Here is a 26,927-nt window from a genome sequence, read left to right on the forward strand (position 1 = left end):
CCGTTGGAGCGGGGGACGGACTGCCACCTTTGTGAGTTCATTTTATGACACCTTTTTAAGTCTGTCTCCTGCAAGGTGGTATTTTGCAGTCTTCCTCCCTACCCTCCTTTAGGAAGGCAAAAATAAAACCCCAAACGTGTTTTTTTCAACAGTCACTTCATCACAAAACCACTGTCCTCTCAGTGCAGGCCTAAGCGTTAACTCCGGTTTTGTTCCGCACACTAGAAGGGCAGAGAAAATAATGAGAAACAGGTAGCACCTGAAGAGGTGGTAAAGGAGGGAGACAGCCACGTCAGCGGAGACTCAGTTGTGTCCGCCGGTGCTAGGCGAGGCATGGCGGAAAGTACCGCTAACTGCAGCAGAGATGGAAGGAGAGCGGTGTGAGGCAAGCGCAGTAGCCGTGGCGGAAGCTGGTTGAGTGAGAGGGTGGCAGCGAAGGGGGAGGCTGTCGGTGTTTGGCGCCAGTGGAGGGAGTCATTCCTGCAGCTGCACTTCCGGTCGGCATTTTGTTCTGAGAGCGAGCGAGCGAGCGAGCGACACACAGAGGATCTGATCCTTTCCTTCCCTTCTCCTCTTCTTCTTTTTCTTCCCCTCCCTTCCCTCCCCTTCCCCCCCTCCTCCTTCCCCCTCCCCCCCCCCCGGTACCGACTCACTGTACCCAGGCTGCCACCCTCTCCACCTGTATATACAGAGGGAGCGGCAACGGCATCTTGGCTGCTGCCCCCCCTTTCCCGCTCCGAGTGTGTCTCGGAACCGGTTCGGCTCGTCCCGGGTTGATGTTGTGAAGCAGGCTTAGGGGGAAGGGATTTGTCTTGGCCGCTCGCCCCCTGCTCTACATGTTCGCTGTACTGAGGAGGAGACGGAAGAGGAGCCAGCCCCCCTCCCGGCCTGGATTATTGTTGTTACATTATCTTCCCTTCTCCTCCTCTTGCTCCGCAGCGGCCTAGCAGTGGCAGCAGCTCCTCTGAGGAGGAAGGGAGCGAATTTCTTTCCCCCTCTCTTGGATTCTCGTTGGATTCAAACGCCGATTTGCTCAGGTAATCCCCCCTTCTTGTCTCTTCTTCCCCTCCCTGCTCTCTCCAGCAGCAGGCCGGGCCTCCTAGCCCAGGAGGCCTAGCGCTGCTGGGAGCAGGGGGGATTAGTTGTTATCTGGGCTAGAGGGAAATAAGTTGCTACCAGAGGTGTTTTATTTCGCAGCTCCCCTTCTTGCGCGCTCGGGTTTGGTGGAGCAGATTGGTTTCTTCTGGGCTGCCGGGAGGCCCAGGCCCGGTGGAGAGCACAGGCCCGCCGGCCAGCGCCTTCACTCCAGCTCGGGGATTAGAAAGGCGAAACGGTTTCTCAGTGACAGGCCTCAACTGGGAGAGGAGCAGGAGGAAACAATACTATATTAGCCGCAAATGTACACTGATCCTTTGCCATATTTATAACTTCACTGGGCAAGGGCAAGGAAGAAAGGTCCCAGCGCAAACAGTCCTCTGAAATGGGGGAAGAATAGGGGATAAGAGACAATGTATATACCCAGAAACAAAAAGATTAGCTCTCTTTGCTTTTACCTTCTTCTAACCAACTCCATTCTGAACATTCAGAAGTTCGAATGCAACATGGATTTTAGAATGTGCAGAGGTTTAATCTTTAAAGAATATAGTAATTAATTATTGTAGTTAATAGTTATATTTATAGTGTAATACTAGCGCTTGTGGGGTGGTTGGTACAACATGGACACCTGCAGACCCAGGAAATATAGATAGACAATAATATTGTGTCAGATACTCCACACAATCTCAATGATCATGTGCTGTATGTGTTACAGGAATATGTACTAAATTCAGACGAAATAATTCTATAATCTTACCAAACAGAAAACAGGAGAGGGGTCGTGGGTGCTATGTTTATGACATTTCAGGGACCAGGGTGAAGATGAGATCTTGCCCTACTTGAGAATCAAGAGTAAATTTAATTAAGTGAAAGGAGAGGAATGCTTGAAAAGTGCCATCCTTTCTTGTCAGGCCCTATCACTTTGAGATCCTGAGGTTGTTATTGGCTGTTTGTGTCCATTATGTTTCAATATGTAATTAGGTGTCATTTTAACAGGTCAAATGTGTTTTGTAAATGGTGGTCGATTAAGTGTTAGGTCTTTATAAATGGTAACTAATTTACAGTAAAGTAAATCTTGGACTTACTTTGTGGTAGTGGTGAGAATTATTAAAATTGAAGTATATTTTAAACATCCTGTGAACTAATAAAAATACTCCCACAGAAATTACATAATTGAGGTAAATTTTGAGATACCAAGTTTCATCTTTCATACAGAAAGGAAATTTGTAAAAGGCGACAAGTATCAACATTACATAATTATACAAATTTTTCAGTAGGTTTTTAGTTATTCAGGCAGATTTGTTGTAATAAGTAGTTAATACATCTAATGAAGTAACTTTCTGATATATTGTGTTTAGAGTCTTATAAACTGTGCTGTCCTGTGTGTCTCTGTGTGCCCTGATACATGTTTAAAAGGGTGAAGTTAATATCGCTGTCACATAGAAGGCATGTTTTTAACGTTGTAAATCACTGTAGTAGTCAGTAGTGTATCCGTGATTCGTATTGGTCAGAGAGCAGTTTGAATTTAAAAAGCCTGAAGATCCTGTTGAGCTCCAATCCTGGCCTCCCTCCCTCCAATCTCCCATTCCTGTCTTTGTGCTGCCTGGTCCTGTTAGACACTGTTTGCAACAGGGCCTCAGGCCTACGTGCTAGGAGAGGAACCATTTGCACATCGAAAAAATAGCTCTTTATTTTAAAACTTTTTGAATTGCAGACGGAGCCACTAATTGTCTCTAATGGTCCCAATCTTTATGTGGTAGCTGAATTGCTGTTTTCTTTTGGTTCGTAATATGCAGAGGCCGAGTGTAACTGCTTTAAAGCAAAGGACAGACTGTGCAGAAGTAGTCGAAGTTCTTGGGTAGTTTTCATCATCAGGAAGCAACATGGGCTCTAGTGTTTATTTAGTTGTCTGTTTCAAACAGGTCTCATTTTTACAAAAATGGGTTTGTTAAACTAGCAGTAGTGAACTTCTCTGACTTATTTTTCATTTAAGGAGCTTTATTTAAATATACCAGGCATATATTTCCAGCAGGAAATGAGCTACTGTAGTTATGTAATTCCTGTCAAGTTTATCTTGCAAGGGATGTGCTTAAGACACTGTCTCTGCTTTGGTGTGTGTGGTTTTTTTTTTGTTTGTTTGTGGTTTTTTTTTTTTTTTTTTTTTTTTGTTTGTTTTTTTTTGGGTTTTTTGGTTTTTTTTTTGTTCAGAAAGCATGCACTTTTCTGGTATGAAAAATAGATACTACCTATTTGTGATGAGTTTTATTGGTTTTCTTCTTCTAAGCCATATGTGTTTAATCCTGAATTAGTTACACAATCACAGTTTATGTAGTTGTAAATTTCTTTATCTCAGAAAAAAAGATATTTAGCATACAGAAATACTTAATGTGGAAATGTTTATAAGATTACCTATTTTTTGGTTTACATTGTATTTTTAGCACATTTAAGAGTGTGTGTGGAGGCAGGACTCACTTTCATACTCCTTTTTCCCTAGTGTTAGGAGTTTATGCTGGTCCACTGTTTATCACAAGAGCTAGCTGCTTAAGGAGAATGTATTTATCTTATTAATGTTACAGAAATACAAAATTAATTATTCTTGAGATTTTAGTTGTAACAATTATTTTAAATGAAAGAGGAAAATATTTTTTCTTATCTTTTATTTTGTACTTTTGACTACCTTGTAAATTGAGTTTTTCCTGTGTACAGTTTTTATATTTTTAGCCTTTTGCTATATTTTAAAGCTGTTTTTATACTTTCTATAGTGGTATGTTAAAAAAATATTTTTTTACATTTGAAATGTTTAAATTTTGATTTGGGAGAAATAAAATAGGATTAGAAAAGCACTAAAACCATTTATAGATCCCTGTTCTACATAAGAGTGCATGTACCCCAGTTCAACATCATTGCATGTTTGAAACTCCATGTACGTTAATGTTCATTTGACGCTTCATGCAGAATCAAGGCAATAGATGGTTCTAATCCAAGGAAATGACTTTTTTTTTCTTTTGTGTGTATGATGAGTAAGGTAATACAGTCTTAATCATAAATGTTTCATGTGTATATTCCTCTATAATATAAATAAACTGTATTTTGAAGGATACTGGATGAAAAATAGTGAGTTGATTTGAGCCAGAAATTGGTATGACGAGTTTCCTTGTCTTCAGTGGCAAGTGTCATACTTTTATGCCTGTATTAAATTATGAAGTGTTAAAGTAATGATATTAAATTTATATTAAATTTGCTTCATAACTGTTGCATAAGAATTGCAGTTAGTGGACAATTGATAGTAACTAGAAAAAAATATACTTCTGTTCTGAATATCTAGACATAGGAAATACATTTATGAATTTCAAGACTTAATTTATGCTTTCTAGGAATTATTCTAGAGGAGTATACGATATTCATCACTGTGGACATTTTGACAGCAGTTACGGGCATGATTAATTGGAAAAAAAATGAATCACAATAACTTTGGTGTCTGGTAGGTGTTTGGTGCGTCATCCAGTGTTAGAGCAGCTATTTAGTGTGGCAAAATACATCACAAGAAAAAAATAACACTTGAAAAAATTGTCCATTTCAATATTTCCATTTTCAGTCTTGCCTTTCATATGCATTTATTAGATGTAGTACATGTTAGATTAGCTTCTGATTTTGAATCATACCTACAAGGAAATGATCAAAATTGGTGATATATGTGTATTATAGCTAATAACCCTGTATAATAACAATCCCTTTTAATAATGGAAAAAGGAAGTCCTTTTGAAATGACAATTGTTAAAGGCTTGTATTCTAAAAAACTTTAATATAATACATCTATATTTTTGTTTTTCTTAGTCTTATATGCATACTTCTTGATATGCATACATCTTGACTCCCAAAGTACGTGTGAGAAATGCTTTATATTGACATCTGCTGCACTTTGCGAGTGAGGAGATGGTGCAAGACCTATGATTTGTGTCTTGCTTCTTGTCTCTACTGTTGACTATGGAAAAATTTCACTTAGCAAAAGGGAGGGGAGAAATTAAATTACTTCCCACCTACAACGTAGACTGAGATTCAAAATATTATTCTGTTAACTTCCAGCAGGAACTATCAAACCTGGAGAATTTCCTAAGTATTGGTTATTGGCTGTAGGGTTGCACTTGATGTAAGCTGGTTGACTGGAAAACCTCTGAAGCCTAGTGGTCAGACCATTTCATTGTGTTGTCAGTCATTTGTCCAGCTGCTGTATGGCTCTGTTAAGAAAGCCTTACTGTTCAGAGGCATAGTAAGCATGTTCCTAGCCAGAATATTACTTTTGGGATGTAGAAAGTCCAGATTTAAATGGTGCAATGTCTTTCATGTTTGAGTTAACCATCTCTCCTCTATGTTGACCAAGTACTTAGAAAGGATGAGGTTATAAATACTTTGTTTCTGAAATGTTGTTTTCTGGTGGAATTATAGAATCATAGAATGGCTAGGGTTGGAAGGGACCTTAAAGATCATCTAGTTCCAACCCCCCCTGCCATGGGTAGGGACACCTTCCACTAGACCAGGTTGCTCAAGGCCCTATCCAACCTGGCCTTGAACACTTCCAGGGAGGGGGCAGCCACAACTTCCTTGGGCAACTTGTTCCAGTGTCTCACCACCCTCAAATTAAATAATTTCTTCCTGATGTCTAACTTAATCTCCCTTCTTCAAGTTTTAAACCATTTCCCCTTGTCCTCTCACTACACACCTGAGTAAAAAGCCCTACCCCAGCTTTCTTGTATGCCCCCTTCAGATACGTGATATTCATATATTGGTTGCTCTAAAGTCACCTTGGAGCCTCCTCTTCTCTAGGCTGAACAACCCCAACTTCTTTAGCAACTGTCTTCATAGGGGAGGTGCTCCTGCCCTCTGAGCATTTTAGTGGCTCTCCTCTGGACATATTCCAGGAGCTCTATGTCCATCTTATTCTGGGAACTCTAGAACTGGGCACAGCACTCCAGGTGGGGTCTCATGAGAGCAGAGTAGAGGGGGAGAATCACCTCCCTTGACCAGCTGTCTGTGCTTCACAGTTGGCTTTCTAGGCTTCAAACACACATTGATGGCTCATGTTAAGCTTCTGGTCCACCATCACCCCGAAGTCCCTCTCCTCAGGGCTGCCCTCAATGCATTCTCCTCCCAACCTGTATTCATTCATTCATCCAGTATTTATTTTTTAATAATGGGAAATGAATTTTCTTATATGAACATTCTCAGTGATGATTGGTTCTTCCTGGCTGGTTTGTTAAAAAAATATTGTTGAGGCATAACTTGTAACATAGAAAAACTGCAGTGTATCCTATTAAAATTTGCCAGTTATAAAGGTCCCTTCCAACCCAAACCATTATATGATGATGGAGCATTGCTTAACAGAGTTGCTAGTTAATTTTAAGAATGCATGTTGCTACCTGCTTGTTTTGTATAGGTGAAAATGGTAGTGATTGCTCTCAGTTTCTTAAGGCTTACTATTTAAAAGTGCTTATTTTAGTTTTGACTTTGTTAAACTTCAGTCATTTGGGCTGAAATCTTCTATGCTGGGAGACTGACCTTTATTGACCAACTCTTAACAAAGCTTAAAGCCAAAGTAGTTCACTGTCTCTGAAGGATCATGCTAGAGAAAAAAATGTTTAAAAAATAATTTCTGACCTTTTCTTCAAGTCATTCAAACCCCACCAGTCTTTGGGAGAGGAACTTAAAATTCGAGGGAGGTGATTTTTTCTGCATTAGGGATGTGCATTTTGTTGTCATTCAAAAATCTGTCAAATAATAGGGCAAGTTATTAGTGTCTGAAAAATTAGCTGTCTTCTCTGATTGTAGGCATTAAAGTTGAACAATTTTGTATGTGCAACAGTATTTTCCTAATAAAAATGTAGTGAGATGTGATACAGAACCCTAGTTTTCTGGTGCCCATTCCCTGTTTATCTACAGTGCTGATTTGTGGAAAAGACAAGAATTGAGGCTGCAGGTGGGTGGAAGGGTGAACACATAGAGGAAAGGAGTGGTGGACTGGAACCAGACTTAAACAGATGGGAAATGAATGGGAATTTGAAGGGCAGGAATTGGTAGGAGAGTAGGAGCTTGGACTTCCTAAGGAAGTAATGACTGAACTAAGAGGACTGAATAAAGGGTCTAGTGGGGCAGACACAGGTGTCCTTAGTGAAGATACAGACAGAACTGAAAGAGCTTTAACAAGAAACTGAGACAGAAGTGTACTCTGGAATTGGGTGTACAGTCAAAAGAAGCAGTTCAGGGATAGGAATGTGTGGGAAGTATGTATTGAGAGACCAGAGAGAGGAAGAACAACAAATGTTCTGAGAAGCCAGAAGTACAAAATGAGGATTGGCTGGGCAAGGAAGCATTATTTCACACACAGAAATTTATTGTTTGAATTGTCTCAAAAATGTGGAATACTTCTTGTAAGAGCAAATGGTAGGGAATTCTGTAGTTTAGTTTACTTATGTAGTCTGCATTTGTTATATTTGAATGCATTGTGGTAGTCTAAGTCTCTTGTCACTAGTTTTTCCTACAATAGGATGCCTATTTCAATGACTATGTGGAATTAATGTAGCTGCCTTAATAGAGATTAAAAAAAAAAAAACAAAAACACAAACCAAAACAAACCCTATCTTCCCCCCAATACAAAAAAGCCAGGCCTTCTAGAATTTGCTTTAATGTTGATCCTGCCTTGGGGAGAGGGATAGACTTGAGATTGCTTCCAGTCCTGTCTTTCATTATTAAATATTTTGATTTCTCTTTGGTGTTCAGTGTGTGTCTTAATCATTTCACATCATTAAATCCTGCTCCAGAGACAGAATTCTTAATTTCCTCATGGGCTTTTCTCTGAAGGCTTCACAAATACTTATTTATTTAATCCTTTTGTGGGGAGAGTATGTAATCATGCAGGTTAGGAACCGAGATGCAAAAGTTGGTCTCTATAACTTTGGAAGTCCAATTAGAGCAACTGTAGGACCTGAATTTTAAATTAACTTATTTTTGTATTGTGTGATAATATTAGAACAGATTTTTTAATTTGGATTATAAGTATGACTAATCAGTGATTCTTCAAATTGGACTTCAGAGAATGCAGGAAGAAAGGAACAGAAATATTTGCCATTAGTAATAGAATCAGATTCCCAAGAGTGGCATTTTTCTGTTTCCTACTATCTGATATGGAGCCACTTTTACTTCATACTTCTCTTTCATTTTTTCTCAAAGTTGGTGAGTCATGTACTCAACAGACCATAGAGTCTTATGAATAGCCTCTAATTCATTTCCAGAGCAGATGCTTCCTGTAAACTGAATGAAGATTGGGCCCAGGGGTAGGAGGAGAATGTTATACAATTATATAATCCAAAGACTGTGTTAGAATTATTGAATGCAAGGGGCATTTATTAGCTTATGATTGACTTTGCAAATGTGATCTTTCAGCTGGGGGATGTATGATTTCCTGTGTCTAGAAAGCTTTGAGTTGATATAGACTGTTTACTGTTCATTATTAGAGGGCTTTTAAAAAGTCACATCTTCAACATGGGGTTTTCAATCAGATTTTCAACCAAAGAAAAATTAAAAGATGTTTAGTTTTAAAAGTGATCCTATAGAAATAGAATTGGTTATTAAAGATGTTAAATTTGCTGTACATAGAGATTTTATTAGTAAAATAATATTCATCTTGATAGAAAGAACTCAGTTTAGTTTCATGTGCATGGTTATGACAAATATTCTGTAAATCAAATTGCATACAGATTCATTAGTTGAATTATGTCAATGCTTAAAGATTATACTTCTGCAAATGCATTGCCTTCAATAGGTTTACATGGGTAAATATATAGTAAGATATTTGCTTCCTGAAATAACTTAGCATTTCAGTTGTACTTTAAAAAGTTAGTCCCGAAATATTAGTAAATATAGTAGAATATTTATTCACTGAATTTGTTGATCATAAATTGGTTCACACAAAACTGTTTAAGAAGCATTTTTTGTTTTTGTTAAATAATACATGATAATTTTAAGATTGGGAAATGTGGGATAGAAGAATGGACAGTGAGATGGATCAAGAACTGTCTATACAATAAAGCCCAAAGAGTGGTGATCAATGGTGCAGAGTCCAGCTGGAGACCTGTGACTAATGGAGTCCCCCAGAGATCAGTGCTGGGTCCAGTCCTGTTCAACATCTTTATCAATGACCTTGATGATGGGATAGAGTGTCTTCTCAGAAAGTTTGCTGATGACACAAAACTAGGAGGACTGGCTGATGCACCTGAAGGCTGTGTGACCATTCAGCAAAATTTGGACAGACTGGAGGCCTGGGGTATGGTCAGTAGGTCCAGTGAGGTTCTCCTCCCCCTCTACTCTGCCCTGGTGAGGCCGCATCTGGAATATTGTGTCCAGTTCTGGGCCCTTCAGTTCCAGAAGGACAGGGAACTGCTTGAAAGATTCCAGTGCAGAGCAACTAAGATGATTAAGGGAGTGGAACATCTCCCTTATGAGGAAAGGCTGAGGGTCTCTTCAGCTTGGAAAAGAGGAGAGTGAGGGGCAACCTCATTAATGTATTTTAAATATGTCAAGGGCAAATGTCAGGAGGATGGTGCCAGGCTCTTCTCAATTATGTCCAATGATAGGACACGGGGCAATGGATACAAGCTTGAGCATAGGAGATTGCACATAAATATAAGGAAAAGCTTTTTACACTGTGAGGGTGACAGGGCACTGGAACAGGCTGCTCAGGGAGATTGTCAAGTCTCCTTCTCTGGAGACATTCAAAGCCCACCTGGACCTGTTCCCATGTGACCTCCTGTAGGTGACCCTGCTCTGGGCAGGGGGTGTTGGACTAGATGATTTTTCAAGGTACCTTCCAACCAACCCCTAACTTTCTTTGTTTCTGTGGTTTCTGTGATTGTGTAGATCAGATATACCCCATTAAGACCAAGAGTAGCTTTAATGAGTCTATCTTAATTACTTAGCATTGTTCTTGTGGTTGATTATGACAAAACAATTTGTTGTTAAGCACTTTATGAATCTTTGTGAGTTAAAGATGTTGGTATTTTGGGGGGATGTTGTAGGTTGTGGTCTGGAGTGCTAATTGCTAAAATGTAGTGGTAGGCTCCCATTTGTGATTTCTTTGCAATAGTTTTCTGAATTCTGAGTTTAATAAATTCAATGCTCATGTGGCTTACTAACATATTCATCAGCATTATGTTAATGTTTGAAAAAAGAAAAGGATGTTTGCTGTGAGTAAACATTCAAAATAATTAGTGGTGGTGGTAACTCAAGTTCTTAGTCATACAAACCTGGAAAACACAAATGTAAATTAATATTGGATAATCTGAAAAATCTGGGCAGCCTTTTCCAGTGCTTTGCCACCCTCAAAGTAGGTTACCCTCACGTTTAGATAAAACTCCCTTGTCATGGTTTAACACTGGGCTGGCAATCAAATGACTGACACATGCTCTCTATTAATCCCCCTTCCTGGCAGAGAAAGGAGAGAGAATAAGGGAGAAAGACTTATGGGTTGGAAACTAAAATACAAAGCTTTAATGAAACAGTAGTGATGGAAACAAAATTATTAAATATATACCAATATACACAAAAAGTGATATCGTGTTCCTCCCCCCCCTTCCCAATGATGCTCACGTCACTACCAAGGCTGCAGGGCAGCCCTGGAAAAGTCCCAGGCTGGACTCCTGGAGTCAGCAGCAATTGGGAGCTGGAGGCAGGAACAAACAAATTCAGGTTGGCACAGATTGGGACCACAGGCAGACAAATGGATGGAATCCTCCCAGGATGCCAGCCATGGGTGGAGAAGCAGAAGAAGGAATGAACTTGACCTTTGTGCTCCCAAAGATTTACACCGAGTATGACACGTATGGGATGGAATACTCCGTCTGGTCAATTTTGGTCATTTGTCTTGTCCACTCCTCCCTAAAGGAGGGCTGCAGGTGTGAACCCTTTCTTCCCTTTCTCTTTCTGGAGCGTAAGATGTTTCTCAGAACCGAGCAGTGGCCTTGGTTCTGCAGACCGTTCTCTAGCAGCAATTATAACCATCGAGTGCTATCAGTCCTAGAAGCAGAGACTAAGAAACTTGCTGTTAATTTCAGCAAGTATAGCTACTTAGAAGAGACTTAGCTGAAAGCAAAATTGCAAGACAGAAAATTGGTTTACTCCTGGCCCAAACCAGGACATCCCTGTGTTCCAGTTTGTGCCCATTACCTCTTATCCTAGCGCTGGGCACAACTTAGAAGAGCCTGGCCCCATCATCTTGACACCCACTCTTTAGATATTTATAAGCATTGATGAGATCCCCTCTCAATCTTTTACAGGCTAAACAGACCCATCTCTCTTGGCCTTTCCTCATGAGATATGCTCCAGTCCCTTGATCATCTTCATAGTCCTTTGCTTAACCCTGTCCATCAGTTCCATGTTCTCCTTGAACTAGGGAGCCCAGAACTGGACACAGTACTTCAGATGGGGCCTCACCAGGGGAGAGTAGAGGAGGAGGATAACCTCCCTCAACCTGCTGGCCATACTCTTCTTGATGCACCTCAGGATGCCATTTGGCTTCTTGGCCACAAGGGTACATGCTGGCTCATGGTCACCCTGTTGTCCCCCAGGAATCCAAGATCCTTCTTGCGTCTGCTTTCCAGCGGGTCAACCCCTAACCTGTACTGGTGAATGGGGTTCCTCTCTAGGTGCAGGACCCTGCACTTGCTTTTGTTGAACTTAACTAGGTTCCTCTCCACCCAACTCTCCTGCCTATTCAGGTCCCAGTGAATGGCTGATTTATCAGTCAACACTCCTGGTGTATCATCAGCAAACTCAATGAGGATATACTCTGTCCCCTCATCCAGGTCACTGATGAATATGTTGAACAGGACTGGACCACAACTGACCCCTGGGGAACAGGTAATTAAGGCCTGATCCATTTCAGCTGCTTCTGGTCTCTGTTTAAATGGCATGAGTGAAACTAGAAGGGTATCGTGCTTAATTTTTAATGCTTCTGCATTGCCATAATATTCCCATAGAGATGTGTAGTCTCTGGGTCTCCTTTGTGCTAAAGTAATTTCCAGTTTGGAAAAAAAGACAAATTGATTCTATTCCTTCTGCAGTAGCAAATCTGTAGAGAACTGAGAATCTTCTTTAGAGTGAGCCTGTGACTCATGAAATAATGTTTCACACTAGAAAGGTTGAGCTGCTTCTCTAAAAGGTAGGTCTATATTACCTGCATTCCAGGCAAGACTGCAAAGATCAGCTTTAGTTTTCCCTTGCAGGTACTGCCCTACTTATATTGTATAGCAGTGCTGTGCTTCAGGTCTTTGTACATAATCAATTTCATTCAGCAGTGAATGATGGTAGGCAAACAGCTATAACTGTATTTTTCTCATAACAGGATGACCTGAAATACATAAAACTTATTTTAGGATATTTAAAAATGTTTAGTTTTAAAATAATTAAAATATATAGTCACAATAATCCCATTTCAGTGTTTGGCTTAATTTTTTTATCAACATATGTAAAACTCAAATATAACTTATCTGCATTTTAAAATCCATCCCCTTGCTAGAAAAAAGGGATATTTCAATGCAAGTTGTTGCAGTTGAACAAATTATGAGAATGAAGTGCTCAGTGTGGTGAATTAAGTACATAGAATATAAGCAGAATATCTGTAGGTTAGATTCAGGCAGAGATGGAAGGATTCAGTGTGGATTATCTTGATGTGATCCTGTGAGGACTGATTGAGCAGTTCTTGGGCCTTCTCCATCTGTCCATAACATAGTTAGCTTGGCAGTTCAGTCAGTAACTTGGAACTGTGTCCCTGGCCTGGTGTATATTTTTGTTTAATCAAGAAAATGATATCTGCAACTCAACATTCACAAATGAAAAAACACAATTTGTATTTCAATTTTGAATTGTTGACCATCTTCCTCATATCAGAAGGTGTGACTTATGAAAAATATTCTTTCATTATTTATATATATTAATGAATAGTGAAGTAGTAGCAGTGCGTTTATACTCTGTGAGACTTTACCAGTCACTTATTTGAAGAAGTAATTCTAAGAGCACTTTTTCCAATTTACTATGTAGTTAGATTTTTTCCATGCTTTCTATTTGTCAATCTCATCATCTCCTTGCTTTAGTAAGAGCTTGTATATGTGATATAATTTGAATATGCTTTCTGGAAAGGTCACATGAATACTTCAGTAACTGAAGTTGGAAACAGGTTTAACTGAACCAAAATTAAGCCATTCTTACATTGAGACTTAGATTTCTGGATTTCTTTTGATGTTATTTTTAATATTCTACTTGAAAAAACAGTTTAAATCTTTTTTCATTAGTAAAGGCTTACTCATCTCTCTCCCTTCCCCCAATTTTGAAATTGGCTATTTAATCACTAACTCTCCTAAGGAGGTGAAAAAGCCACATCATGGAAGAGCTCTTGGGGAGTAAAATTATTGTCCTGTTTTATTTGAGAGCATTGACAGAAGACATTGGGTGGGTGGAGTATGAATGAGGCCTTCTCTGGTTTGTGAGTTATAACAGATTAGTGAATGAGAGCTTTTTAAAATTGTGAGGTGAACAAGATTGAAAGACTTTATTCCCTTTCTCACCTTGCAAAATATGAACAGATATATTTCAGCTTGGGTGAGTTGGGTAAGTTTGTGGGGGAAAATTTGATTTCTGAGGAGGCATATTTATTGATTTGCAATAATTTCATTGTTCGTTTCACAGTATTGCAGTGTTTGATTAAAAATACAGATGATTTAGGAATACTGACTTCCTAAGTGTGCTACTATAATAGGTCCTGGGAAATGTTGTGCCTGCTTGGAAGATGTTAAAAACTTAAAATTTTAGTATAATAGAACAGATATCTGTGCATGGACTTTTTTGTTTCAATATACCTAATTTCCTTGACTTTTGGGTAAATATGGATTACCATATATTAATATGATGGCTTTTTTGTTTACTTGTATTAGCAATAACATGAACTAGTGTGAACCTTCTCTCTGTATGGTATATTGTGCAGTTTTCAATGATATTCTACTCTAAAGCAAAATAAAAACAATGTATGACATCTTTGAAATTTTATAGAAAAGTTATGTCAGTAAAAAGGCCTCACTCACCTTTCCAGTTGCTCCTACATAAATGATATGGGCCTCTGGAACTGGAGAACCAGGCAAACAAGGATGTTGATAAAGGTCCATCCTGGGAGTTCCTGAGGCAGTCAGCCCCATGCATTATGACTGCCTCTGTTAAGAAAAAAAGGAGGGTAGTTGTGGTCAATTCCCTTCCGAGGGGAACAGAAGCCCCAAGATGCTGACCAGATCCTTCCCACAAGGAAGTCTGCTGCCTCCCTGGGACTGGGGTCAGAGATGTAACCAGGAAGCTCCTGGGTCTGGTATGACCCTCTGTTACTACCTGCTACTGGTCATGCAAGCGGACAGTGATGAGGTTGCCAAAAGAAGTCCTAAGGCAATAAAAAGCAACTTCAGGGAGCTGGGCCAAATGGAGAGATCCAGGAGTGCAGGTAGTGTTTTCCTGTAACCCTTCTGTGACAGGGAACACTGAAAGGAAAAGGAAAACACACCTGATGAAAGCGTGGGTCAGAGGCTGGTGCCATTGGTTGAATTTTGGGTTTTTTTCATCAGGGGGATGTTTATATGGCACCAGGCCTGATGGCCAGAAATGGAGCTCAGCTGTCTCAAATGGGGAAAGAGTTCTCACTCAAGAGTTGGTAGGGCTCATTGAGAGGGCTTTAAACTAGGTTTGAAGAGGGGGAAGGGGATAAAACCAAGCCTAGTAGGGGTGTCATTCTAGGGTTGTGGGTGAAATTGATATCCCAGCTCAAATGCATCTACGCCAATGTATGCAGCATGGGCAACAAAGAGGAGGAGCTGGAAACCATTGTGCAGCAGGACACCCATGATGTAGTTGCCATCACAGAGACATGGTGGGATGACTCATGACTGGAATGCTATAAGCTCTTCAGAGGGGATAGGTGAGGAAGGAGAGGCAGTGGGGTGGCTCTGTATGTTAGGGAGGGTTTTGACTGTATAGAGCTCTGGTGAGAGATGTGGTGGTCAGAGGCCATTCTGGGCTTAGTGACCATGAGATGAGAGTTCTCATTTCTTAGCGAGGTAAAACCTCCACTATGAACTTCTGGAGGGCAGACTTTGGCCTGTTTAGGACACTAGTTGAAAGAGTCCCTTGGGAGACAGATGAAGGGTTCCAGGAAGGCTGGATGTTCTTCGAGAAGGAAGTCTTAAAGGCACAGGAGTGGGCTGTCCCCATGTGATGTAAGATGAAATGGTGAGGAATCTGATTGGCCTGGCTGAACAGGGAGCTTTTGCTGGGACTCAGGAAAAGGAGAGTTTACCTCCTTTGGAAGACGGGGTAGGTATCTTGGGATGAGTACAGGGATCTAGTTAGGTCATGCAGAGAAAAAATTAGGAAGGCAAAAGCCCATCTGGAGCTCAATCTGGCTGCTGCCATAAAGGAAAAAAAAAATCTTTTTACAAATACATCAAGAACGGAAAGAAAGCCAGGGAGAATCTCCATCCTTTATTGGATGTATGTGTGTGGGGGAAACATTGCAACCAAGGATGAGGAAAAGGCTGAGATAATTAATGCCCTCATCTTCATTAGTCAGACCAGCCATCCCCAGGGTATTCAGCCTCCTGAGCTGGAAGATTAGGACAGAGACCAGAACAACACCCCCATGATCCAGGAGGAAGCAGTTAATGACCTGCCACAGTATCTGAACGCTCCAAAGTCTATGGGGCTGATAGGATCAACCTGAGAGTATTGAGGGAGCTGGCAGAGGAGCTCACCAAGTCTTGCTCCATCATTTACCAAAAGTCATGGTTAACAGTGGAGGTCCTAGATGACTGGAGGCTTGCCAGTGTGACACCCATCTACAAGATGGGCTGGAAGAGGAGGATCCAGGGAACTACAGGCCTGTCAGCCTGACCTCGGTACCCAGAAAAATTATGGAGAGGTTCATCTTGAATGTACTCACATGGCAAATGCAGGACTGCCAGGGGATCAGGCCCAGCTAGCATGGGTTCAGGAAAGGCAGGTCCTGCTTGACCAACCTGGTCTCCTATGACCAGGTGATCCACCTAGTCAGCAAAGGAAAGGCTGTGGACATTGTCTACCTGGACTTCAGTAAAGCCTTTGACACTGTCTCCCACAGCATTCTCCTATAGAAGCTGACAGCTCATGGCATAGACTCTTCACTGGGTTGAAAACTGCCTGCATGGCTGGGCCCAGAGAGTTGTGCTGAATGGAAATTAATCCAGTTGGTGTTCTAGTGGTGTTCCACAGGGCTCAATTTTGAGGCCAGTCCTGTTTAATATCTTCTTCAGTGATCTAGATGAGGGGATTGAGTGCTTCCTCAGCAACTTTGCAGGTGACACTAAGTTGGTTTGGAGTGTTGATCTGCTGCACTATAAGAATACTTCTCAGATCTGGACATGTTGAATTGATGGGCTGAGACCAATTGTATGAGGTTCAACGTGGCCAAGTGCCAAGTCCAGTGATGCAAAGCAGTTGCTCACCACCAGCTGACCCATGCTCATCCAGTCCATGAGCAGCCACTTTCCACCCCCTCCCACCAACCTCTCCTCTACTTTTGTTGCTGAACATATCATATGGTATGGAATATCACTTTAATCATTTGGAGTTAGCCCTCCCAACTTTTTCTGCACCTCCAACCTACCTGATGGTGTGGGTGGTATGAGAAGCAAGCAGAAAATGTGTAAGCACTGTTCAGCAGTAGCTAAAACATCCCTGCTGCCAAAACATAGCCCCATACTAGGTACTAAGAAGAAAAGTAACTTTCCCAGCCCAAGCCAGTACAATGTGAAATTAAGTTCATCTGGTTTCAGAGTATAGGAGTTTATTAGAGGTTACCATGCTTAGCCAGTACACACCATCCTAAACTAATGAATAGTTATTAATTTAGTCAGTTTGTTTACCTGAATAGTAATGCTTTCTCCACAACAGGTAGAGCATGAGTTTTAAAGGTTGCTAAAATTGTGTATCTAGTTTATTCAAAACTATAGAGCTATAGTGAGAAATGGTTGATATGGCACCATGATCTGACTTTGTAGAACTTGTAAAATTAAGGAAAAAAGATTTAAAAGTTATTAATAAAACCTGTCAAGTTTTATTTCCTTTTGGTGGTAAGACCCCATCTTAACACTGAAGTTTAATTTGTATCTGTGAATATTTAAATTGCAACAATGTTACCATCTTTAAAAAATCTAGATAGCATGAATTTGTGTAAGTTGATCGTTTAACTGATACTCTAAACTGCTTTGATCATATGTATAACTTAGATTAGTTTTATTCTGTATGGGATACCCACTGAAAATATCTATTGCCAATGACTTATAGAATCATAGAAAATCAGGGGTTGGAAGGGACATAGAAAGATCATCTAGTCCAACAGTCCAATATCCCCCCCCCCCCCCCCCCCCCCGGCCAAAGCAGGGCCACCTATAATATGTCACACAGGAATGCATCCACGTGGGCTTTGAATGTCTTCAGGGAAGGAGACTCCACAACCTCCCTGGGCAGCCTGTTCCAGTGCCCTGTCACCCTCACAGGGAAAAAATTCTTCCTAATATTTTTATGGAACCACCTAGTCTCAAGTTTATAACCATTGCCCCTTGTCCTATTATTAGTCACCCCTGAGAAAAGCTTGACTCCATCCTCCTGGCACCTGCCCCTTAGATATTTATAAACATTGATGAGGTCATCCCCCATTCTCTTCTTCTGAAAGCTGAAGAGACCCGGCTCCCTCAGCCTTTCCTCATAAGGGAGATGTTCCACTCCCTTAATCATCTTGGTTGCTCTGCGCTGGACTCTTTCAAGCAGTTCCCTGTCCTTCTTGAACTGAAGAGCCCAGAACTGGACACAATATTCCAGATTTGGCCTCACCAGGACAGAGTAGAGGGGGAGGAGGACCTCTCTTGACCTACTGACCACACCCCTTCTAATGCACCCCAGGATGCCATTGGCCTTCTTGGCCACAAGGACATGTTGTCGGCTCATGGTCATTCTTCCGTCCACCAGCATCCCCAGGTCCCTTTCCCTTTTGCTGCTCTCCAACAGCTTAGTCCCCAACCTATACTGGTACCTGGGGTTGTTCTTTCCCAGATGTAAGACTTTACACTTGCCCTTGTTGTAATACATTGAATTTCTCCCTGCCCAACTCTCCAGTCTGTCCGGGTCCCTCTGAATGGCAGCACAGCTTTCTGGGGTGTCAGCCACTCCACCCAGCTTTGTGTCATCAGCAGACTTGCTGATAGTACACTCTACGCCCTCATCCAGGTCATCAATAAATTTAATGAATAGTACTGGTCCCAGTACTGACCCTGTCCCCCTCATCTCCATCTGTGTGCACTGAATTTTGCTTCTGTGTAGATTTTCCCTGAAAAAATTGCTGTCATTACCTTGCCCCTGAGGAGCTCGACGAGTGGGTGGACAAACAGGGACAAGTCAGGGTAGGGAGAGTGGCAGGGAGCTGAGGAGTTGCAGAGCTGCAATTTACTCAAGGAGTGATGGTGGCTACTTGGAGGAAGAAGATTGTGCTCTCACCACCTAATAAATGGATGTGAGTACTCAGAGGGTGCCTTCACAGAAGGATGTAGCTATCCAGGTCACAGAGTGTTGCAAATGCCACAGCCTTTCCATGGCAACTGGGGACAGCAGTGATCATGGCTGTGTCTCATGTGAAAAGGTTGATGGTCTGTTCTACTGGGTGGCAATGCTGCAGGATGAAGTAATGGAGCTCAGGAAGGACGTGAGCAGATTGAGGATTATCAGGGAGAGCGAGATGGAGTTAAATGAGTGTTTTAAGAGACTGCTTGCAACTAAAATGACTCGGGAGGCAAATCTTACTGGTGAATCACAGGAGTCCTTATTGTCTCAAGATCCCCAATTGTCCTAGGAAGCTCCCCATTTATCCCAAGATAACTTAGAGGAGGGACAATGGGAACAAGTCCCAGCCTGACACCACAAATGGGACTGGCATGTTACCTCTATAACTTCAGCGCCTTCACCCACAGCTAGAACTGCCCTGGTGCGGCCACACCTGGAATATTGGGTCCAGGTCTGGGCCTCTCAATTCAAGAAGGACAGGGAACTAGTTGAAAGAGTCCAGCGCAGAGCCTCCAAGATGATTAAGGGAGTGGAATATCTCCCTTATGAGGAAAGGCTGAGGGAGCTGGGTCTGTTCAGCTTGGATAAGAGAGAATGAGGGGCGACCTCATTAATGTTTATAAATATGTAAAAGGAGAGAGCCAGGAGGATGGTGCCAGGCTCTTCTTGATTATGCCTAATGATAGGACAAGAGGCAACGGATATAAACTTGAGTCCCCTCCACTATAAGTGAAAGCAAGGTTTGTGACCATCTGAGGAACCTGAAGATATACAAGTCCATGGAACCTGATGAGATGCATCCCAGAGTCCTGAGGGAACTAGCAGATGTAGCTGCCAAGCCAGTCTCCATGATATTTAAAAAGTCATGGGGTCAGGTGAAGTCCCTGGGGACTGGAAGAAAGGAAACATCATGCCCAATTTTTAAAAGGGTAGAAAGGAGGATTCTGGGAACTACTGACCTCTCAGCCTCACCTCTGTGCCTGAGAAGAACAGATCCTCCTAGAGGGACCGATAAGGATCACGGACGACAGGAATGTGATCCAAGACAGCCAGCACAGCTTCACTAAGGGCAAATCCTGCCTGACCAACCTAGTGGCTTTCTATGATAGGGTAACTTCATCAGTGGACAAGGGACGACCTATGGATGTGATATGTCTTGACTTCTGCAAGGCCTTTGACATGGTCCCCCACAATATCCTACGCACCAAGTTGGAGAGATATGGATTTGATGGGTGGACAGTTCACTGGATAAGGAATTGGCTGGATGGTCTCATCCAGAGGGTAGCGGTCAATGGATTGAACAAGTCCCAGCCTGACACCACAAATGGGACTGGCATGTTACCTCTATAACTTCACCGCCCCCAGTGACATTGCAGAACAGGTATAGGGCCTTGTGGGAGGAAATGGTAGGCAGTGCTGAGAATATCCCACATAGGCCAAAACTACCATCAAGGCCAACTTGCTCTAAACCAATCATCTTGATGCATTCCAGAAAGGAAAAAAGAAGGGTTACAGTTGTGGGTGACTCCCTCTACCTGGGGGTATTGGTTCCTAGTTGATTTACTATGAGCCGGCAGTGTACACAGGTGGCCAAGAATGCCAATGGCATCCTGGCTTGTATTAGCAACGCTGTGGCCAGCAGGTCCAGGGAATTGATTCTTCCCCTGTACTCAGCACTGCTGAGGCCACACCTTGAGTACTGTGTCCAGTTCTGGGCCCCTCAGTTCAGGAAGGAGTTTGAGGTGCTGGAGCAGGTCCAGAGAAGAGCAATGAGGCTGTGAAGGGACTCCACCACAAGTCCTATGAGGAACGGCTGAGGGAGCTGGGGTTGTTTAGTCTGGAGAAGAGGAGGTTCAGGGGAGACCTCATCCCTCTCTACAACTACCTGAAAGGAGGTTGTAGCCAGGTGGGGGTTGGTCTCTTCTCCCAAGTAGCTACTGGTAAGACAAGAGGGCATGGTCTTAAGCTCTGTCAGGGGAGGTTTAGGTTAGATATTAGGAAGAAATTCTTTACAGGGAGGGTAATCAGGCATTGGAATGGGCTGTCCAGGGAGGTGGTGGATTCTCTGTCCCTGGCATTTTTTAAGAAAAGACTGATGTGGCACTGAGTGCCATGGTCTGGTAACCACAGCGGCAGTGGAGCAAGGGTTGGATTTGATGATCTCAGACATCCTTTCCAAACCGGCTGATTCTATGATTCTTTACCATGAGGGCAGTGGAACCATGGAACTGTGGTGTTCCTCAGGGCTCAATTATAGGGCCCTGGGGCAACTGGTGAAGAGATCTGGACGGTCTCATCCAGAGGGTAGTGGTCAATGGATTGAAGTCCAGATGGAAACCAGTAACAAGTGGTGCCCCTCAGGGGTCCATACTGGGACCTGTACTGTTTAATGTCAATGATAGAGGCAGCGGTATTGAGTGCACCATCAGCAAGTTTGCAGATGACACAAAGCTGAGTGGTGCTGTCGATAAGGAAGAGGGATGGGATGTCATCCAGAGGGACCTGGACAAACTGGAGAGGTGGGTCCAGATGAACCTCATGAGGCTCAACAAGACCAAGTACAGGGTCCTGCACCTGGGTCGGAACAATTTGCACTCTAAGTACAGGCTGGGGGATGAGGTTTCAGAAAGCGGATCTGCAGAAAAGGACTTGGGGATGCTGGTGGATGAAAAGCTGGACAGGAGCCAACTGTGAACGCTTGCAACCCAGAAAGCCAACCGACTCCTGGCTGCATCAAAAGAAGCACGGCCAGCAGATCGAGAGAGGTGATTCTGCCACTTTGCTCTGCTCTGTTAAGACCTCACCTGGAGTATTGCATCCAGCTCTGGAGCCCTCAATACAGGAAGGATGTGGACCCAACGGAGCGGGTCCAGAGGAGCGCTGAAAAAATGATTAGGGGGTTGGAACGCCTCTCCTACAAAGACAGGCTGAGGGAGCTGGGGTTTTTCCGCCTGGAGAAGAAAAGTCTCTGGGGAGACCTAGTTGCAATCTTCCAGTATCTGAAGGGGGCCTACAGGAAAGCTGGAGAGGCACTGTTTGCAAGAGCTTGTAGTGATAGGATGAGGGGAAATGGTTTTAAATTAGAGAAGAGTAGATTTAGATTGGATATTAGGAACGAGTGGTTGGAACACCACCAAGGCCAACTTGCCTCAGGATGGCAATCAAAACTGACCCCGAAATGAAAACTCGATGGCGTCATTGTAGATGGCAACTCCCTGCTGAAGGGAGCAGAGGGCCCCATATGCAGACCAAACCCGCTTCATAGGGAGGTCTGCTGTCTCCCTGGTGCCCGGGGGGTTAAGGATGTTGTAGGTAAGCTTTCCACCCTTGTGAGTCCTTCAGATTCTTACACACCTCTGGTCTTTAAGATTGGTAGTCATGATGTAATAACAAGAAGCACCCATTCAGTTATGAGAAACTTTAGGGCCCTGGGGCAACTGGTGAAGGGATCAGGAGCCCACTTTGTGTTCTCCTCCATCCCTCCAATGACAGTGATGGATGAGGGAACTAGCAGGAAGATCCAGCAGGTTATTTCATGGCTTAGGGACTGGTGTCAATGGCAGGGTTTCAGGTTCTTTGACCATGGGGCAAATTCCATGGTACTTAGTGTCCTCAAATCAGATAGGCTTCATCTATCTAGCAGGGGCAAAAGGACCATAAGTTGTCAGGGCTGATCAGGAGGGCTTTAAATTAGGTTTGAAGGGGGAGAGGATTGAAGCCAGGCTATCCAGACATGAGCCTAAAGGTGGAAAGCTTGAGTTAAGAGTGAAATCAGCAGCCCAGCTCAAGTGCATGTACACCAATGCACACAGTATGGGTAACAAAAAAGAGGAGCTGGAAGCCATCATGCAGCAGGAAAGCTGTGATGTAGTCACCATCACAGAAACATGGTGGGATGATTTGCATGACTGGAGTGCTTCCATGGATGGCTACAAGCTCTTCAGAAGGGACAGACAAGGTAGGAGAGGTGGAGTGGTGGCTCTCTATATTAGAGAGTCTCTTGATGCTGTAGAACTCAAGGTCAGTAACAATAAGGTTGAGTGCCTGTGAATCAAAATTAGGCCAACAAGGCTGATATCCTGGTGGGAGTCTGTTACAGACCACCCAATCAGGATGATGAAAGTGATGAACTATTCTACAGGCAGCTGGCAGGTGTCTCCAAATCACCAGCCCTTGTTCTGGTGGGTGACTTTAACCTGCCAGATGTCTGCTGGGAACTCCACACAGCAGTGAAGAGGGAGTCTAGGAGATTCCTACAATGTATAGAGGACAATTTCCTGCTCCAGCTGGTAAATGAGCCCACCAGGGATGGGTCCCCGTTAGACCTCCTGTTCACAAACAGAGAAGGGCTGGTGGGAGATGTAGTAGTTGGATGTCGTCTCGGGCACAGTGACCATGAAATAATACTTTTCAATACTCAGGGATGCAAGGATGGCCATCAATAAAACCTCTACGGATAACCTAAGCCAGCTCTGTTCAATATTTTTATCAATGATCTGAATGCAGGAGTTGAATGCACCATTAGCAAGTTTGCTGATTATATCAAACTGAGAAGTGCTGTTGACTGTCTTGAGGGAAAAGAGGCCTTGCAGAAGGATCTAGGTAGATTGGAGCACTGGGTGATCAATTAATGGTATGAAATTTACTAAGACCAAATGCTGGATTCTGCACCTGAGAGGGAGTACCACCAGGCACAAGTATAAATTGGGAGAGGAGTGGCTGAGGAGCAGCCCTGCAGAAAGGGATCTGGGGGTGCTGGTTGACAGCAGACTCAATATGAGTCAGCAGTGTGCCCTGGCAGCCAAGAGGGCAAACTGCATCCTGGGGTGCATCACACACAGCACAACCAGCCTGTCAAAAGAGGCTATTATCCCACTGTATTTAGCAGTGGTGAAGCCTCACCTTGAGTACTGTGTGCAGTGTTGGGCCCACAATTTAAGAAGGATGTAAAGGTTCTTGAATGCATCCAGAGGAGGGCAACAAAGCTGGGGAAGGGGCTGGAAGGCATGTCCTATGAGAAGTGGCCAAGAACTCTGGAGTTGTCTAGTTTGGAGAGGAGGGTGAGGGGCAACCTCATTGCTCTCTACAGCTTCCTGAGGAAGGGAAGTGGAGAAGGACATGCTGATCTCTTCTCCCTGGGATCCAGTGACAGGACACTTGGGGCTGGCTCAAAGCTACATCAGGGGAGGTTCAGACTGGACATTAGGAAGCATTTCTTTACCAAGAGGTTGGTCAAAGACTGTAACAGGCTTCCTAGAGAAGTGGTTGATGCCCCAAGTCTGTCAGTGTTTAAGAGACATTTGGACAAAATACCTTTAACTTGATTTAGCTTTTAGTCAGCTCTGAATTCCTCAGGTAGTTGGACTAGATGATCATTGTAGGTCCCTTCCAACGGAAATATTCTATTCTATTCTATTCTATTCTATTCTATTCTATTCTATTCTATTCAATTCACATCTTATTTAAACATTAATGACACTTTCTCTGATCAACTCTTGAGTCTCTGCAGAGCAAGTCCTACCACTGGTCACATTCTTTGTCATGATACATAAGGTTGAAAACCAACTATTAAGGTTACCAAAAACTTAGGATTCATATATTTTAAAGAACTTTAAAGAATTATTAGCTTTCCACTTGAACAAGAACTTGAAAAGAGTCACTCAAAATAGTATCTCCATATTCCTTTAAATCCCTTGCAGGTAAAGATTCCCAGATGCTGAAAGAAGGCCTTTCACCCATCCTACATGCTTTTTTGCCAAAACTATTATTGCTTGTGTATGAAAGCCAGAAAAAACCTACTAGTGAACAAATGAAGACCGATAGCTAATACCTGGTTCATAGCACACTGGAGAAAAACATCAGGAACATTCAGGTGCTACACCTTTTTAAATCCATGGCAAAGTGATCCTCAAGACTCAAGGAACATTATTTAAGTGGGTACCAAATCATTGTTTGTCTAACCTTGACACAGCATTCCAGACTTTTTACTTGAAAAGTCTTTCAAAAGAGAGAGGCTTTATTGAATGCATATTTTCTGCATGTGGATCAGTACACTTCAAATCTGAGTAATTATTCTGTAAATAAGTTATTGAAGGAAGAGGCTGGAGAAGGAGAAGACTAGAGTATCCATGTTGCACCCATACTGATGTTGGTTGGAAGAAGGTGATAACCTAGTGATGACAGATCCTGAGAAACATTCACACACTACTGTCAAATATTTTAAGAGACTGCAGTTACAATGTGTAAATGGAAAAGTCTTGGGTTTTTTTTTTAAATGTAATATGATCCTATTTACCACCTCAACATAAATTGAGTGTTTTCATTACAATGGGATCAGACAAATTTCCCTTGAACCCTACCTAAACCAATTCTATAACTGATAATTATCACCTTAAGAATTTGTACCACCAGCAGATTCAAAAAGGGAAAAACAATCCCTTCAAAAGGATGGTAAAGGACTGCCAGGAATATTATATATAATCTACATGATTTAGGTACATACTAGAAGAACAATTTCTCTATAAGGATTAAGATAATAACAAAGAAGTGGTATTGCAAAGTGAAGTTTGTTAAGAATAAGTATCATTGTATCAAAATAATTTATTCTGTAAAGTAGCAGGTCTTCTGTATTAAGGAGAACTTAGTGTCATGCCTGGATTTTAGCATGGCTTTCTATTTAGCTTCTCATAACAATTTCAATAACAAGCTGAGGAAGTATGGTCTAGACAAAAAATACTGAAACACTGCAATATACCCTATTGCAAAAGTGTTCGGAGTATCAGTTGTTCTTGGTAATGACGGATGAAGACTATAGGAGAACAAGTGCAGCTTTCCAGAGCACTGTATTAAGAACAGTAGTATAAAATATGTGTAATAACTAACTTTTCAGAATTAGAGAGTATTTTATTAATCTCTAGATCATAACAATTTTTTGGTGTCAAGTATTTGAGAGGCTTTCAAAAACAGAATCAAAATTTGCAGTTTTCTTAACTAATTGGAATAACTTTGAAACAAAAGAAATTCAGTAAGAATCAGCATGAACTTTTTATTCATCTGACAAAGATCAATTGTAATATTAGAGGAAGATAGATAAGCTCTGCAGAAAGATAAAAATATGTTTATAACAGCTTGCAACAGGAATTTAAGTTATTACCAAAGAACAGCTATATTCATATATAACAGTATTATTGTACAAGGTAATCTACAGTACTTTTTTATTACTCATCCCTCTAAGTCTTCAGAGTTTTATCTATGACAGGGCGATACAACATCAAGACAAATGCAGACCAATTAGAATTCGTATAAAAACATCAAATACAATTAAAAGCTCAGAAATTATTACTTATATGAAGATGATAGAAAGAAACCGTAGTGTTCAGTCTGCAGAAGATTAGACTAGTGCAAGATGCAATAGCATTCTTTGATATGTAAATGATTGCAATATTATTTTTTTTTTTAAGTATTTAAGTTGTTTTTTCTTACCCACTGGAAAAAAGTCAAGAAGTATCATGCCTTAACAAAAAGTATTCTGGCGAAGCGGCAAAGCACTAGGAGAATAGCTTTCTAGTATTAAGAATTTGATATGGCAAGAGTAAGGAAACTCCAATACTGACATTTTAACAAAAAAAAAAAAAAAAAAAAAGGAAAAGATGGGAGTAATACTGGTATAGATCATCCAATATGGGAGTAAGAAGATGGGAAGCCCCCAAGCCCTTTTCTGCTGTATTTTCTAAAAAATCACAGAATTTTCCTCTGGAAATCTTCCCAAGTTTTGCACGAGATCTAAATAAATTATTATTTATTTTGATTAACAGACTATATTCCCATTTGTTTTCAAAGACCATAACTTAATTTAAAAATCAAACTTAAAGGAATACTACATGAGATAAAGAACAACATACATTTGGGAGGTTTTTCGGGACAGAGTGTGTTCAATTTCCACATAGTCTTGCAATAATTTTCAGGGAAGAGTCCCACCACTTTCTCCAGAGCTTAAAATGCCTCATGAAAAACCTCAGCTTTGGCTGTTCTAGCTTAGAACTGGTGTATTCAGCATCCTCCCATAAAAAGTTACGACTTGAAGAAAGAAACAAGAACGAATGTTTATTTTAGCCCTGTCAGAAAATATCTTTGAATAAATTTCTTCCATTTTTCTTTGGAAGAAG

At 41.8% G+C, this 26,927-nt stretch overlaps 1 protein-coding gene across 1 annotated transcript in view; it reads left to right on the plus strand.

Moving 5' to 3' along the window:
- Window positions 1-584: 584 nt before the first annotated feature.
- The window catches only part of LOC103532556 (nipped-B-like protein), a 100,242-nt gene continuing 73,899 nt past the window's right edge, over window positions 585-26,927 (plus strand). Inside the window, exon 1 of the mRNA XM_030468350.1 lies at window positions 585-1,037. The gene's annotated coding sequence lies outside the window, so the exon portion shown is untranslated. The remainder of the gene's footprint in view (window positions 1,038-26,927) is intronic.

The sequence above is a fragment of the Calypte anna genome, chromosome W (assembly GCF_003957555.1).
Source record: "Calypte anna isolate BGI_N300 chromosome W, bCalAnn1_v1.p, whole genome shotgun sequence".
Lineage (NCBI taxonomy): Eukaryota > Metazoa > Chordata > Aves > Apodiformes > Trochilidae > Calypte > Calypte anna.